This window comes from Polypterus senegalus, chromosome 2 (assembly GCF_016835505.1).
Source record: "Polypterus senegalus isolate Bchr_013 chromosome 2, ASM1683550v1, whole genome shotgun sequence".
Taxonomy (NCBI): domain Eukaryota; kingdom Metazoa; phylum Chordata; class Cladistia; order Polypteriformes; family Polypteridae; genus Polypterus; species Polypterus senegalus.
The window spans coordinates 57785125-57803552 of NC_053155.1; positions in this window are offsets into that span (position 1 = coordinate 57785125).

The window sequence follows — 18428 nt, forward strand, 5'->3', positions numbered from 1 at the left end:
AAATAGCTGTAAGCTTTATAATACAGATTTTTTTTAATTTCAAGAAGTTTCTGGGTTCCCCCTCATATGTTAAAAACCTGACATATGTTAAAAGGTACTTGTGTGTAAATTGACAAGCAAACAAACTATCAGAGAATGTGTTTCATACATAGAGAGATTTTAATGTCTAATTGGAATAGCTCTCTTACTCTGCTTCATACATATCAGCATTCTCTTTATAAAACTTATCATACTTTTTGAGTTACAACTTCTGTGTCAAGTTATCCTATCCTGTTGAGTACAACTATAGTCTTCAATTATTCCTTGAAGTTTCCCTATTTACCCCTACTTAAATCGTTGAATCTGCCAGACACTAATATTTTTTGGAAGTTACAATCACATACATCTGTTCTGTATATGACTGAGGAAGTTTGAGTGTCAGAGGAAAAGAAACAGCATGGGAGAAGAAAAACTAGCAAAGGAGAAGATATGCAGAAGGAGTTTAGAAGTGCAGTATTCCCAAGGTTTTTCCTTTCTTGCACACATCTATTGCTGTTTCATACATACTGTGGAAACTAGGATCTAAAGATGAAAAGAAATTTATTTAAAGAAAAATCAAAAAAGTAATTTAGTTTCATGCTGGAAGGCATCAGCATTCGTATTTTTATTCATGTGCTGTTTTAAATGAGCTTCACCCCTGCTGATAAATACTCAAAATGCTGAAGGTTTTCATAGTATTATGGCTGTTTAATATTATGGAGTTGTCGTTAGTCACTCCATTTTTTGCTCATGTATTAAATAGTTTGTAATGGAGAATCACAGACCTAACCTCACTGTTTAATGTATTCATTAATATTTATTTCCTCATTTTAAAAATTCATTACAAGTACAGCTTCTGAACTATAAGCATATTTTGTTTGTAATAATCTTCACCTTATATTTTGAATGCACCACAGACTCCATGACATGCTGTACGCACTATTTACCTTCTGCTGCCCTAATAGGACCGGGGGATTTAAACAGAGGATTGAGGATGTTGCCCATTGTTATGATTCTGATTATTCACAATTACTATAACATCTTTTTAAAACAAATTATAAAAATGTATCAAAATGTAAAGAAATTAATTTAAAAATAAGTTAGGTGTCTTTAATAAACCTGTTTAACTAAATTAACCACTAAATCAAGCAGGATGTCCAGTAATAATGGAATGATGAAAACTCCAATTAATAATAAACAGAAAACAACCACTAGTCTTCCTCTAGAAATACAATCAAACATCTTGAAGCAATTATCCTATCTCTTAAACTATTTTATTAAATTCATATTGATCAACAGTTAACTTAATTATACATGTCCAACATGGCCAGGAACTGTACTGTCTGTACTGTAGAACAGGTCATCCACCTGAAGCTAAGCAGGTTTGGGCCCTGTCAATACTTGGATGGCAGACTAACCAGGAAAGCTGGGGTTGCTGCCAGAAGAGGTGTTGGTGATGTCAGTGGTGTGAGTGTCGATCTTAAAGGGCTGTGACAGGGACACTGTGCTGTAAAATTTGGTGCTGTCCTTTCAGATGAGAAATAAAACCAAGGTCCTGACTGTCTGTGGTCCCCCAATGCCCTGGTTAAATTGCCTATCACAGCTTCATCCATTCCAGCCCACTAATAATCCCTTGCTTCTATCTGGTAATCTCCCCCACCACTCCATCACCTAATTGCTAATGTGCACTGAATATACTGGTGCAGGAATGGCTGCTGTCACATCATCCACGTGGATGCTGCACATTGGTGGCGGTTTAAGTAGCTCCCCATTATCTGTGTAAAGCACTTTAAGTAGTTAGAAAAGTGCTGCATAAATGTAATTATTATTTTTTTTTGTTTGTTTTGTTAAAACCACAATATCCAGAGGTAAACACCCAATACAAACATAGGAAACATGTACAAACTGGGCTGTGAAATCCGTCTCCTGGAGCTGTAAAGTTAACCACTCTGTGACCATGCTGACCTCTGGAAATTACATTTCAAATAATTCTTAAATAATGTAAACAGCACATGTACTAAAGAATGATGAAGATTTTTCTGCAGAGGTCATGGAACAGTGCTTGCCTGCATGTCCTTGGGGAATGAGGGGAGAGTAAAGATCAATTTAAATAATGGTATGCCTATGCTCAGAAAACCCTGTGGGTTTCAGGCTTGAAAACTGTTTTGTGTTTATTTTTAGATTGTGTGGTCCCCAGGGGGCACTGCAGCTTCTTAAACTCCCGACACAAAGGATCAGACATACAGTAAGTTCGCAATGAACAAAAGATTTACTCATGTGAAACTCTTACAAAGAAGTGTTTCCCACACCACCACCACCACAACTCTAATTCTCTATAACTGTGTTGTCTGTCCTCTACTCCCCCAGAAAGCTTTGTCTTCCTCCTCCTGACTGTGGCTCCCTGTGTTGAGGTGGGCATATCCTTTTATATAAAACCCAGGACTATTTCTGATGTCCCACAACTGTGGCTCAGGAGTTCTTCTGGGTGATGCTGGATCCTGACAAAGTAGGGCTCGCTAGTCCCTTCTGCGCCCCCTGAGGGCACCAACAAAACCGAACGCAGCTGAACTAACGAACTGCAGTTCTCAGTGTGCCCTGAACGAATCCACTGAGGTGCCGTAACCCAGGGAGGATATCAACTAGTGCCTCAGGGGAGACAATGCCGTAAGAAAAATGTGTTCCCCTGCCCTTCCATGCCATTGGCAAAAGTATCCCAGCAGAGCTCAGGCCGGTATGCCAGACCCTGTGTGACGTCTTTCACAATTGTTACTAGTTAAACATATAGTTTAAAAAGTTTAAATACATAGGGACAAACCTGACTAAATTTTACATATGTTTTTCAATTTCACAAAGAAGCTCTAATTACTAGAGGCAAATTCATTAATCACGGCCAATGGCCTCACATTTATATGTCAGTAGAAGGAACTGCACATGATCCCTGTCTGTTGCCTTATGGTTGGTATTCACATGGGACCAGATTTGAGAACACGTCTGGGGACAACTCACTAAAAGGTTTGTAGTGAATAGCAGCAACGTCTGCTGCTGAAAAGGCTCTACCCACTGGGTTTCTCCTTAAAAACCTACCCCAAATTTGCTCCAGTAAGTGCACTTAAAATGTTTGGGGTTTCAGTTCTCCCAAAGTATAAGACACATATGTAAAATAACTATGGAAACAAACGGAGACAGAAAAAGAAACTGAACAAAAACTTGATGCTGAGAGAAACTGCTGTTGTCAATTCAAGAGCGCAGATTATGTACTTTATCATGATTTTCACTATTGCATCACTACATGGTATTACAGCAGGAAATAATGCTTAGAGAAGAACTGTAGTCTTATATATAAATATAGACTGTATATTTTCACTATATGGACAAAAGTATTGGGACATACCTCTTAATTATTGAATTCAGGTGTTTCAATCATATCCATTGCCACAGATGTATAAAATCAAGCACCTAGCCATGCAGTCTCCATTTACAAACATTTGTGAAACAAAATGGGTCATTCTGAAGAGCTCAGTGACATCAAGCAGGGTACATTGATAGGATTAGTCCTTTGCAATAAATGGCATCCCTGTTGGATATTCCACAGTCAACTGCAAGTGGTAGTATTGGAAAGTGGAAGCGTTTAGGGACAACAGCAACTCGGCCAAGAAGCAGAAGACCACGTAAAGTCACTGAGTGGGTTCAATGACTGCTAAGCTGCATGGTGTGTTAAAGTCACCAACACTCTGCTGATTTCATAACTGAAGAGTTTCAAACTTCTACTGGGATTAATGTAAGCACAAAAACTTCATGGAATGGGTTTCCATGGCCAACCAGCTGCATGCTAGATTTACATTTCCCAGTTCAATGCCAAGCATTGGATGGAGTGGTGTAAAGTACACTACCACTGGAATGAGGAGCAATGGAACCATGTTCTATGGAGTTACAAATCACGCTTCTCTGTTTGGCAGTCAGGTGGGTAAGACTGAGTATGGCGGATGACGGGAGAATGTTACTTGCCTGCCAGCATTGTGCCAACTGTGAAGTTTGTTGGAGGATGGATAATGGTGTGGAGCTCTTTTTCAGGGTTTGAGCTAGGCCCCTTACTTCCAGCGAAGGGCAGTCTTAATGCTTCAGCATACCAAGACTACGCTATGCTTCCAACTTTGTGGAAGCAGTTTGGGGAAGGCCCTTTTCTATTCAAGCACCCCAGTGCACAAAGCAAGGTCTATAAAGACGGTTGGATGAATTTGGTGTGGTAGAACTTGACCGGCTCTCACAGAGTCCTGACCTCAACCCCATCGAACACCTTTGGGATGAACTGGAATGGAGATTGTGAGTCAGGCCTTCTCATCCAACCTCAGAGCCTGACCTCATAAATGCTCTACAAAATGAATAGGCACAAATTCCCACAGAAACACTCCAAAATCTTGTGGAAAGCCTTCCAAGAAGAGTAGAAGCTGTTATAACTGCAAAGGGGGTACCAACTCCATATTAAAGTCTATGTATTTGAATCCAATGTCATTAAAGTCCCTGTTGGTGTAATGGTCAGTCGTCTCAATACTATTGTACATATAGTGTATATACTGTGTGTTAAAATCATAAGACTATATTCTGGTATAACACATTTCCAGTTAGACAGTAATGTTAACTTAGTTTAGTCATTTGTTTAGATGTGCAGTGAGACATTGGGTGCTATGCAGCCTTTTCCATGGTCGTGTCAGTGTTAATTTATTGTTTTGAATGGATTGAGGACTGAAAATGGCAACTTTGTGGCTTTTTTTAAATAATTTGGTAGTGGCAGAACTTTTAACCTGCTGTTAATATATCATTTAGTCTATCCATACATCCATTGTCTTAGCTTGACTATTCAAGGCAGGTTTGCAGGGCAACTTCGGCCTATGCCAAAAATGACTGGGCACAAGGCAGGAACACCATCTTTGCAGCATGCCAGTCACACCATTAAATTTGAATGCATATTTTACAGTTCATCCTTTTGCAAACACAGTTGCCACTTCCTTCAGCCTCACACATACTGCTGCAGGGTTGTCAAAACTGACAGTGACAGAGACTACATATAGCCGGTGACAGTACATCATTTACTTTTACCACCAGCTCAGTGATGTCTTTGAATGCTAAAATATAATCTGGTTTAACAGAAACCTCTTTCTTGTAATAGGTTGTTTATTCTTTACAAATGTAATGTGTTCTATACACACACAACACACATTTATATGTTTAACAGACTTTTCAACCATAGAAGTGTATCCAATGTCACTGCAGTCTTCCTTTTTTTTGTCCCAGGTTAACAAACACACTGTTACCCTTTGCTGTTTAAAACACAGCCATTACTCTGACTTCCAACTTCATGAGGTCCTGGATTGGTTTAGAAATTTTACACTAAATGAATTACCTAATTATTCCTACCCACATTTAATCCTAATTCAGTTTTATGTGTTATACATCTGGCTCTGTGAGACTATACAGATGGTGAACCTACACTTCATGTCTTCTAGATAAGCTTAGTTGGCGTATGTTGGTCAACCAACCTTCTCACGTTTACTGCCAAGCATCACCCTCAGGTCTGTTTCTCAGTGTGCTTTTTGCAGGCAGGGTGCTTGATATGAACTATAACGGAAGTCAGATTTTGTCTGGCTGCAAGAGTTGCCTAAGCAGAAGCACAAGGTTCCTGAGTGCAAATTTCTTAAGCTCAGTGGGTTGATAAAAGCCCCAATACTGTATTAAACTCTTCACCACTCCTGCCCCACCCAGTCTGAGTTCAGATGCATTTGTGCAGATTGCCAATATGGATGTAACTGGCATACACATTGGCAGTAGAGACATTTTTCAAGGAAAGAATTTTTGTAAACTGTTTTTCTCTGTAAACTTTGCTAACATTTCTGGGGCTGAATTTTATCATTTCAATGCTGCTTATACTTGCAACCTATTCTGTCATTTTATTTTCTTATTCGGCATTAAAGACTGCTTGTGAATGACTCAGATGTATTTCTACATCATTAAGACAAAGAGTGTTATGGATTTATTAGGGCATCCCATGTTGTGAGTAGTTTTGCTCTGGGCTCTCTTTAGTTATGATACTTGACTAAGGAATGGGATGCCAGCATGCCTGTATCTGCTTATTCTCATCTTATTTATTTCACCAACAGTAGTGCCAGAAGCAATCTTAATAGCAATAAACCAGATTAGACTGAGACTGCTAACACTTTGTAACATAAAACAGACCTCTCACAAAAAGCAAGAAAACACTCTGGATCTAGGTTCATAAAATGAATGACATTAGCTTGATATGAATTCTGTCAGTGATCTGATTCTCTGAACAACCTCTCTGTATACACTTCTGGTAAATAACATGAAATGTACAAATTGAAAATACACTGTGTAACAAATTGTAAGATAATGAAACAGCCAGAGATCACAGGAGTTTGTCTTACACAAATTATTTTTGCAGATTCTGATTTGCAATTGTCATATAATCTTGCAGTTTCCGAAAATATCATATTACACAACAAATATATGTAGTTGCAACGAAGGAGGCATAATGGTGCCAACAATAATAAGACAGCTTACTAAGAAGAGCTATGCTTTCTGACACTGAAGAATCTGTCTTCCCAGGCTGCATATCTTTCTGGTACCGTAATCACTTTGCTCAGAGTGATTGCGGTACCACAAAGCAGGGGGTGATAAAGTCAGCAAGAACGTTACTGCCTCACATCTGCCTTCTGTTCAAAACATATATAACCCATGCTGCCTTAGAATGGCTAAAATTATTATAAAAGACTGCGCATTCACTCTTCTCCTTCCTCAGTTTTGGCATAAGGTTCAGGATAATTAGAACTTGCACCACAACATTTATGGACAGGTCATTAAGCTACTCAATAACCACTCATACTGACAACTTCATGAGTGTTTCTTTTACATGCTGTATTATCTGACTTTGCATGTCATGAATAAAATTATATTCATTCATTTTTGAGTGATGTCATTAATATGTGAGAGAATGACAAGTATTAATAATTAATAATAATTGTAAATGACTATATTATATGTGCATGAGGGTTGTGATATGGGGTTACATATATGGCAGAAGTTGTATTTGAGGCCTCTAAAAGACCTGTAAAGCAGGCCAGAACCCTCAATGAACTGCCAAGAAGAGGGACACTTTAAATTGACCAGACCCCAACTTCTACCTTTTGGCTTCAACCTAGCAGGCCTAAACATGAGGAGCTGGCAAAATAACAACCGTAAACCTCTATTTTATAAACAGAAGAGCTTCATAAATAAGGATTTATTAACACAAGAAGTGAAAAATGTAAGAGGACACTCAAAAGATCAAAAAGAAACAAAAAGGATTTATCTAATAAGGCAATCCAAGGTGAAAAAGTACAAAATCACAGTCTAGTAATTGAAAGTCCACAGAACAGGAGCGGGTAAATCAGCAAACCTGCAAACCAAAAAAACAAAAAGAAAAGCAAAACAAAACAGTAATGCTTAAACAAGGACTCCTCCACAAAAAACATGATATGTTACCTGTGCTTCCTCATCTTGTGCCTTAAACAGCTAGGGAAAGGGCTCAGGAGTGGTGATGTCAGAGTGGCTCTGCCTCCTGGGGTTCCACCCACAAAATGTATGGAATGAAGGTACACTTAAAATTACTGGGCAACCTCTCCAGTCTGCAGAAACAATACACAATGAAACACTGACCCCCAAATGTCAAGGAATTGTTTCTCCTGCCCAACATTCAGCCCAACACATCCCCTGAACTGAATCAGGACTTCAGTAGCTAGTAAATGGAGAGTAGTTCAAGTTGATAGAATGGCAATAGTAACTCAAATAACCACTTGTTACAACAGAAGAGCATTTCTGAATGCATAACACGTCAACCCTTGAAGCAAATGCGTTACAACAGCAGGAGACCACACCAGGTGCCATTCCTGTCAGCCAACTCAGGTTACACGGGCTCACTAAAATTGGACAATAAAAGACTGGAAAAATGTTGCATAGTCAGATGAGTCTCCATTTCTGCTGTGACATTCAGATGGTAGGGTCAGAATTTGGTATCAACAACATGAAAGCATAGATCCATCCTGCCCTGTATCAATGGTTCAGACTGGTCGTGGTGGTGTAACGATGTGGGGGATATTTTCCAGGCACACTTTGGGCCCCTTAGTGCAAACTGAGTATCATTTAAATGTCACAGCCTACCTGAGTATTATTGCTGGCTACTTCCAATAGGATAACGCACCATGTCACAAAGAGAATCACCTGTTCCATCACACTCCAAAGGTGATCTATAGGAGTGAAGTCTAGTGACTGTGGAGGCCATTTGAGTACAGAGAACTCATTGTCATAGTCAAGAAACCAGATTGAGATGATCTGAGCTTTGATCTGAGTGGAACACTGTACTGTATTATCCTCTTAGCAGAATTGGGCTGAAAATATGCAAGAAACAGCCAAGAAAATATATGGGATTTCAAATATTTGAGATGATAGTAGTGCTTAGCAGTTTTTGGAACTTATTTGTGGCATGGTTGGATTAGCACAGATAGCAGATTAAAACCTGTTTTTTGCAGATGATGTTGAATATTTTGTATTGCAGTTTTTAAGGGTTTTAATGCAAAAATGTAAGCTTCGCTATTTTGACTTTTGAAGAAATTATACTATAGGTTTGTAATGAAGTAAAGCTTTTCCGGTGTTTTTAAGTTACTTCTTTAATCATGACTTACTTTACATACAAATAGAAAAATATGACATAATGAAATACTTTTTCCAGATTCCCTTTTGAGTTTAAACCTCTAATTTAAATTGATCTATGGACCACTTCAAAACAGTGTCACATATGACATCTACTTACTTTAAATAAAATGCAGCTTGAATTAAATATGAGAACCTCAGATGTCATCTTTCATTTATTTTGTATATATTTTAAAAAGCAAGTACAGAAGGAGGGATTGCTGCCAAAGCTGAACTTGTTAAAATGTACTGTAAAGCAAACCTGAATATAAATTCACATATTTATAGTTTTAATAAATATGAATGAGGTTTACTAATCTTCTAATGGATGCCCAATCAACAATAAAAAGCAATGGTAGAAACCAAAGATACCTTTGTGCTAAAGAATTTAATCTGCACGATAAAATATTATACAATAAAAAGCGAGGATTACTTAATTTTGGAATAAAGTGTGCATTTTAAACTTTGAAAAACTGATTTCGTTTAGAATAAACCACATTGTTAGCATAATTTATTTTAATTAAGTAACACTAGTATGCAGTGAAAAAAAATAGTTTTGATTATTTCATGTGATTTTTTTATAATTATTTCTCCATCACGTAATATTTTTTATGAAAATGCTGGGTGATTCATAGGGGTGCATTAGAAAAAGTGTCAACCAACCTTCTCATATTTATATTACTCCCCTGGAACACATGAGGATGCTAAGCAATAACAATTTCTCTTCTCCTTTCCCCACTGCAGAAAGGAAGATTGACATGCCTCCAACCATGACGTCACTTCCGGAGTCACTCCACTTGGACCTGCCTCTTCCTCCCAGAAGCCATTAAAGCCAGAAATGTAGCCATATTGACCAGACTCCGTTGAACTCATCAATAAGTCTCAACAACTGCGCTTAACACACATTTTTCTTTGCCCCTTTTGCGCTTTTTCAGTATACCGGGTTCGCCTTTGAAGTGCCCCAGACCCTTTATAATTGTCTATCTTGTCTTTACAATTGTAAGCATTAATAAATTGTGTAATTTGTTAAATTTTAATTTTGTTCATATGAATTACTATGGAATACTTTGAAATCACTTTTTTGTCCAGCACTTCCTGACTCACTAGTATGTGAAAACCCCCCATATGACATACCGTTCAACTATTCTTGATGTCTAGTTATGCAAGACATCAAGACAAGCTTTTTGGTCCTGTAGACCAAACAGATCACTGAACTCTTAGTACATTTTTGGATCATATTTTGTGCAGGAAATTACACCCTTATGGTAAAGAGTAAACCAATATATGTATTCAGCAAAAATGATAAGAAGGACTTGAAGTTGTGCATGCCACATCCACAGATCCCAGAAATTCATCCTCTGATGGGATACAGGGAGTCAAAGTTACACCCTTTTCCAAAACTTTGAAAAAAATGGAGTCAGTAATACTGGCATTTGAAGTGTTGCTTTATGCTATTTCATAGCTGCTGATCATGAATATGATAATAATTTTGATATTTGATTTTTTACTGGTGGTTGAAAACTTCAAAAAAACACTCCCTGAAGGTTAAAAGTGACATATTTCAAACATAAGCGTGTAGATATCTATTTAGACTATTTTAAAGTCAGTGATTACAAATATATTATTTTTTATATTACAATCGAGAATATTTAGAGCATTAGAACACTCTAGATGAGAACAGGCCATTCAGCCCAACAAAGCTCACCAGCTTTGAAAGTCCCTAAATTTGAAAATCCTACTATCTACCACACTACTTGGTAAGTTATTCCATGCCTCTATTGCTCTCTGTGTGAAGAAAATTTTCCTAATGTCTGTGTGAATTTACCCTTAACAAGTTTCCAACTGTGTCCCTGTGTTCTTGATGAACTCATTTTAAATAACAGTCTCCATCCACTGGACTAATTCCCTTCATAATTTTGAACACTTCAGTCATGTCACCTCTTTATCTTCTTTTGCTTAAACTGAAAAGGCTCCATTCTTTTAATAATTTATTGCCTGTAGCTCTGGAATCAGCTTAGTTGCTTCTTCTCTGGACTTTTTCCAGTGCTGCTAGACTTTAAACATTTAAATTGAAGCACACATTTTAATATTTCAGATATCTGATGCAACTATTCTTGTTTATTTATGTACTTCTGCCTCATTAAGTAAATCATTACATTTCATATGAGCACCCCAAATTTGGATGGCTTACACTAACACAAACCTTTTAAATTTCTTTTCAATTTTGTACTTAAATGTAATGTAATGGAAACATTCTAATTATTTGTTTGTGTTTGCGAATACAAATAAAAATAACTATCCACAAATAAAACATTTCTGTATGAGTCTAATTTAGCAGACTTGTGTAATTAATATAGATAATGCATACTACTAGGGTGAGATTTCGCCTTCTTCAGAGTGACAGAGCTCTTTGTTTTATGCAGTGAGTTCTGATTCACCCCATTGTCACACTCCCGTAGAGCTGCAGCCTGAGCCTTGACCCGGTCTCCATCATCAAGGAATACATTAGTCTCTGACTCTACAGTACAGTGAGTCCACCGCAGATTGGCAGCGGCCTTGGATAATAATTCAAGGTCAGTGATTATGAATATGATGGGTTTTTTTTTCAAGAATATTTTAAATATTTAAATTGAAGCACACATTTAATTATTTTAAATATTTGATGCAACTATTCCTGTTTATTATGTACTTCTACCTCTTGAACTAAATCATTGCATTTCTTATGAACACATCGAAGTGGGGTGAATTACGCTCAGACTTTTTCATTATTTTCACAGTTTGTTAACATTTTTATGTTCTGTGTTTTATAGGGTGATGATAGTATAAAGAAGCAGTGTGTGCTGCACCCATACACCACCAACACATGTCTTTCTTTACATGCTCTTCTGCATGTGATGTCATGGGCATTGTTTGCATATACATGCAGGATTTCCAGGAAACATGCAAAAGAAGACTCTGATTAAGATATATCTTGTTTTTGGAAATGACTCAGGATTTTCCTCTGGTTTAGAATTTCAGTGTTTTTTATCTTTCAGAACATTTTTGTCTGCAATTTACTATTGTGGTTACATGTATCTTTATCTAAATCTCTATCATTTTATAAATTACTAATTTCGTATTTAACAGACATTTTTTATAGATCATTCTCTTTTGTCATTAACTACAAACATATAAATCTCTTTTTGCCACGTAGAAGTGTTTCAATACAAAATCGAGACAGCAAGGATTTCAGCTATGTTTAGTTTTCTTTTAGAAATATTTATTTTTTTGTTCATGTTTTCCCACTCTGTTAGTTTCTGATCTGTTTATTTATTCTCACTTTCTCACTCTTTTTTAAATTAGAGCTGTTATGTACTCTGCTTTAGATTCTGTATCATTTTTGAAATGTATTTATGTATTTTTTGGACTGCTTATATAATGTATCCTTATTTCTATAAAACTGTCTTGTGTTCATTTTGTTGGATGGTACAAATAATTTTTTAGCTGTCCATGAAATACCATAACAATAAATGTTATTATGGTAATGCCTGCTGCTGTTTGTCATGATCATGACTGAAATTTGGGGTCTTATGGCCTTTTCCTATTGTGGAAACCATTTTGTGTACTGTTGTTAGGGTCATGTCCCATGTTTCTAGGGGTATGACCACTGGGGTCATGACCTTGAGTTCATCAGCAGACAGGATTAAAGTTCAGCACTTGCACTGTGCTTTAACCGATCTGCAGAAAAAACCTTCAAATCCTTTATTGTATCTTGTTTGAGATTTATTTTCAACTTCATGCTTAAATTTTGGCTGTGAGTTTTGGTTGCTTCATTTTATTTTATTTTTGTTTGTTTTTCCTTTTGCCCACATCTCCCGGTTAAATTCAAGAAATCAGTTTTCTGTTCTTCTATCAGGTCAGGACACTCACTGTTCATATGACACAGAAGTTGCCTGTCATGATATGTAGTCAGGCCATCATCATTTAAGATGGCAGGGTGCTGTAATTGGTATTGAAGCATTTGGATTCACTTAAAAAAATAAGAACATGTTTTGTGTATTGAGAACAAAATAATGTTAGTGTGAAGAGTTTTTTTGCTATATTTCTTTGAATTTTTGTTGTAATTGGGTTTGACGACTTGTTCATGCACTTCTCAGTTCTCTGTTAGAGTGGGGCTAGATGAAGTGTTAAATGTATTTATTCTGTAACTTAAGTATTATATTTGTCAACCTTTTTTGTGCACAAAAAAATCATATATCTGGAAAAGTTCTGTTTTTGCTTTTATAAGGACATCAATTAGGGCCACACAGACCTCTTTTTAGAGGTGGGGTTTCCTTTTGTTTACAGGTAGTCCATCCAGTTGTGGGTTACATAATTTACAAATGACTCCTGACTTTAAACTAGAACAAAAGAATAATGACTTTGTCACTCATCTTTGCAACAGATGTTTTGCTATATTCTATATGCACATGATAGTAATGACCTCATTAAACTATTATCTCTCTATTATATAAAAAAATCTTAGGACGAGATGAGACTTTTTCAGAGAGACGAGAAGAGACATTTTCAGAGAGATAATTTTAAGTCCCACTAGACAAGAAGAAGAAAAGACAAAGAGTAGAAGACCAAGTAGAATGTCGTAAAGAAGTTTAAAAACATTGCAGCGATACACCTGCAGAGCAGGGTAGAAATCATGAAAGTACTAAAATTCGAAACTCTCAAAAAACTGATGGTAAAGATCGCATTAGCGCTAACAACTACTCTGTGAAATATTGGAAAAGAGAAAATAGATCGAATATATGGACATATGTGATATGACAGAAGTATGAAGATATTGTTCGGCTTTAAAGTTTAAGTCGGAGACTTGTAGATTGTCAAGTTTGTGTTGACATCAGGGAAAAGTAGTGTTTCTTCCCAATGAAGAGGCGTATCCATGAGAAATAAAAGATTTGTTATTTGGTGAAAGTGAAATCCACAATCACTACAGGCAAAATATCCGTATCTACAATAATCTGTTTGCGTTCGTATCTTTCAATGCTCAAAATATAGTTTTACATCATTCAGGACCATACGCTATGAGAATCTGTGGTCCTGCAACAATTAAAGCTACTACAAGTTTAATTTCAAAGAAACCACAATTCGGTCAGGTTTATATTTCTGATCATGGAGAAGCGATGCAACATAGAATCGAAAAAGTTAAAACGATCGGAGGTATTAGAAATTCTACAGCCAATAATGGATACAAATCTATATGTCCAAAAGTATCACACTTTACACAGAATTGATATGAAAAACATGGACAAAGAAGTTTTCTTGGATTTCTGTATGAATCTGAAAGATCATGCTTGCATATATAATAAACCAACATTTGACAAATTGTCGGCTGTAATAGTTTTGAAAGATGGAGATATCAAAGACAGAGATGATATTCATGTTTATCCAAAAGAACACCACGATTCGTTGCAAGTGGCAGATCTGGGAAATGACTAGCGTGTACGGGGTTGGTGAACGAAGCAAGCAAGGGGCAGAGCCCCCGAGTCTGCCAAAAAAGCAAATCCATTAGTATTTCACATTTGGTTTGCACAAGGCATTAAGATGTTCAGTCATTTATCAACTCACTCTGTACGGGGATCTGTTTGCTTTCTAGAACTCAAACATGGTGCCGTTATGGTTTTCACTTTGGAATAGCTTAATTTGAACTGCTTCGTCTGTTTAACCTTTTCCACAGTAGTCATTCTTTATATTTGACATTTTTGTGTGTCTTGCTGTTTGTTGTTCATTTTGTAACTAAGTGTGTAGTATTGCTAAGAGAACAGAAGATTGGGATTGAGTATTTTTTATTAACGCTGTATATTCAGTATGCATATGTAGTGTTGGGGGAAATGGGAAAGGTCTATGTGTGGCTGATTGTATTAATTACAATTGGTGCATAATCCACCAAACATTTATTTCGGAGTCTGTTTCTTACAGCTTTTCTGCTTGCCTCTATTAATTATATTAATATTTTCTGGTTTTAGTTTTTTTTTAAGACCTTTAGAATTTTTCATTTTGGATTACTATTTTATTGTCTTGAAGTCATTGTTTAATAATGTCTTCTCTTTTGTCTCCTTCTTTCCTTTTGTGACTTTTGTGTTTTGAATTTTTTGATTTAGAATTCTTTAATTTTATTATTTTTTATTATTTATTATAACTTGCTTGCGTGTCATGCTTTTAAAGGTTACTTGGGAAATTCACCAGTGATTTAGGTATTAATTTAGTTTTGTGACAGAAGGGTTTTTACTTAGGCCTGTACTAACTGAAAATTAAAAGGCCGAACTTTCTTTTTAAAACAGTGATTCCCAGACACGGTCTCAGGGAACCCCTGTGGCTGCAGGCTTTTGTTCCAACTGAATTTACAATCAATGATAATCAATAACTGATCAAATTTAATTAGCTCATTGCTGGTCTTTTTTTCACTTCTCTTATTCTGCATTTGGAAAATCACAACAGTATGTTTTTTTACATTTATAAGACATTTACAAATATTGCAATTTTTGCTAAAGCTATACATTCTTAACTCCCTTGTGTTGATTTCCTATTATTTTCCCCTTTTCCTTTGTAGTTTGCTCACTTCTTTTAAGCCTCATAGTGAAAATTAACAAGAAGCGGAGGAACAACCAGGATGATGAAGGCTGCAACGACTTGAGTCTGACCAACTAATTAGTAAATAACCGGAACACCTGGAAAAGCAGAAAGAAAATTAGGATGAAAATACTGTTCACGACTTAAAATAAAACAATATATTACCTATGTAACAACTTAGTACATTTTAATAAAAATTAACCAAATTTAGTTTTGTAACTTCTACATTGACTTCAAAACACAGAAACTGAGAAATAACAGGTCTCTTAATTAGGCTAGGAGTCCAATGAAAAACAAAGGTGTTTGGAACAAAAACCTGCAGCCACAGGGGGTCCCCAGGACCATGTTTGGGCACCGCTGTTCAAAAAGATGTACATAAATATAACCAAAAGACGTGTGTGTGTGTGTGTGAAGTACCGCTCTCCTCACGCTCAACCACAGTGACAGGAGTTGGCATGAATTTTGTAGATGTAGAAGCTTTTACAAGTATGACTTACACTTGGTGAGATGGCACATGCATGCACTTTTAAATTATTTTGGTGCTTGCATGCACTTCACTTCTCACTCAGCCCAAGCAGACAAACTCATTGTACTTTCACACTTCGAGCTACCATAAGTTTGCAAGTGACAGGTTCCAGCCTGTCCTGCTCAATTTGTGCCACAGCTGCACTCGACTACACGTCCGCCTAATACAAGATATGACCAGTCCTGGCCCACTTTGCTGACCCCCCTGCAATTTCACCAAAATAGTAAAACTGCAAGGGAGTCTTCAGGTTGTTGTTTGTGCTGAAGACAACACAAAGCTAGTTACACATAAATGACCTCTACAGACTGGTTTTCAAGAGTTATTTAATTAAAAATGCTTAGATTTTGTTAAATAAGGAATATACAACATTGCCATCTAAATGTAAAAGTACTTAGATTTAGTTTAATAAGGAATATATAGCATTGCTATCTAAATGTTTGTTTCTTAATTTCCTTTCCAGGCAGAAGTACTTAAACATATTTTCAACTGAAAGTACTATAGATGCTATAAAGATTCATTATGACTGATTATTTCAGTATCCATACCTCTGACTTTGAGCTCAGTTAACTACAAGAGTACCAAAAAAATCTTAATCCAACTTGGCTTCCAACAGGCATTTCGTAAATAAAATGAGTCAGTTAAGTAGTTGATAATGCAAATATAATAACTTTTGTAAAAACAGAAAAAAGTAATGGTGTGTGTGAAGTTGTTTTTGATGTTAAAAGTGGAGTTATCTCTATCTATCTATCTATCTATCTATCTATCTATCTATCTATCTATCTATCTATCTATCTATCTATCTATCTATTTGCTTTTTTCAAAATTTAAGTTGTTTAGGGAATGTCACCATAGACCCTCTTTGATGATTTAAATGGAAGGGCACAAAGGGTGCGGATTTGTGACCAAAGCTCACTTATGTCCACTGTAAAACCACTGACCCACAAGTATGCCATCAAAACCCAGTCTACTGTCCTAAATATATTAAATGTGAAACCGTCAACAGGCAGTCAGAAGTCCTAAGAGGGACACAAGATGTTTTTTTATACCAGAAAATAAAGAGAAAGAGAGAATGTGAGAGATGATGAAGAATCATTTACAAACTGAACTGTGATCTCTTGAATAATCACACAGAAACATTTGCTTCATTAAGCACCAGTTTCCTTTTTAGTTTTTACAGTAGATATTCAGTAAGACACCATAAACATTGGCAACACTTACAGATAATATTAAATTAGGTGAACATATAGCTTTCCCAAAATGAGCATAATGGATAGAATTCAGTGATCTGGGGAATACACCATCCATCCATTTTCAAACAAGCTAAATACAGTACAGCGTCACAGACAATCTGAGCATAATCCAGCAGCATTAGATTCAAGATGGGAGCTAACACACAGTGCATATCCATGGTAGATAATGAATCTCACACGTACCATTCTGGGTCAGAATTCCCAAATGAGCTATCACACATATGTTCACGATGTAGCAGGAAAAACAGAATTCAAGAATTAAAAAGAAGTGAAACAGCCATACTAATCACTGCACCACTGTGCCATCCAACAGACAAAAGATCGAAATGACAAATTATAAGTTTAAGAAAGGTGACATGTTGCTGCAGTAGATAACATTACCACCGCATTGTGCTTAGGCCCAGACTGACTGCTGTTTGGCAGGTATTTATGTAATAATTTTAGACATGACAGCAGGCTTATAAATATTTCTAAACTGAATCTGGATGTGTTTAACTGTCTCTTGTCTTTAACTGTCATTCTGTCCCAGCCTAACCTCTGCCTTGCTCCTGTAGTTGCTTCCTGAGAAGCTCTACTGCATAAAAGAGAAGCTGAGAAAGTAGATATTCTAGTGGCATGGCAAATGAAGAACATAGCTACTATGTCAAGAGCAAAACACATTTCTCATTTTACTGTTTAAAGAATTGTTGATGCCAAATATAAATATTTACGTGAGCTGCTGATGTTTAAATGTTTTTGCTTTCTTTTATCCTGCTGAGCAAAAATACAGAGTGGTTAAACATAACAGCTAAGTAAAGTGTTACCTTAGTTGGTAACACTTTGGAACAGGGGTGTCAAACTCATTCCTGCCATTTTCTTAATTAGTAACCAATTACTACTGTGAACAGAACATCTTTCTTTTGTCTTAATTTCATTGACTTGAGTTTTAGAAGTCAAAATCCTTGATAGTTTTTCATTTGTTAAATAGCAACCAAACAATAATGAGATGCAAAGTGGGCCAACAGATCACCAGCTACGTAACTCAGGGGTCACAAAGCCAGTTCCAGGAGGCCAGCCATTTCCTCTCTAACCAATTTCTTAATTAGATGACAATGCTTGTTGTTAGCAAAAAACATTTAATTCTGCAGCTTCTTAATGCTCTTATTATATCATACCAGGCATTTTTCAAATGGTTGACTTTTCTGAGACCATGTTTTGCAGACCATAGCAGATCCATATTTCTCAGATCTTCCCTTTCCTCTTTTCAAATATTATATTGCTGCAGACATTGCATGATGAACATGTGCTGTAGGAGCAAA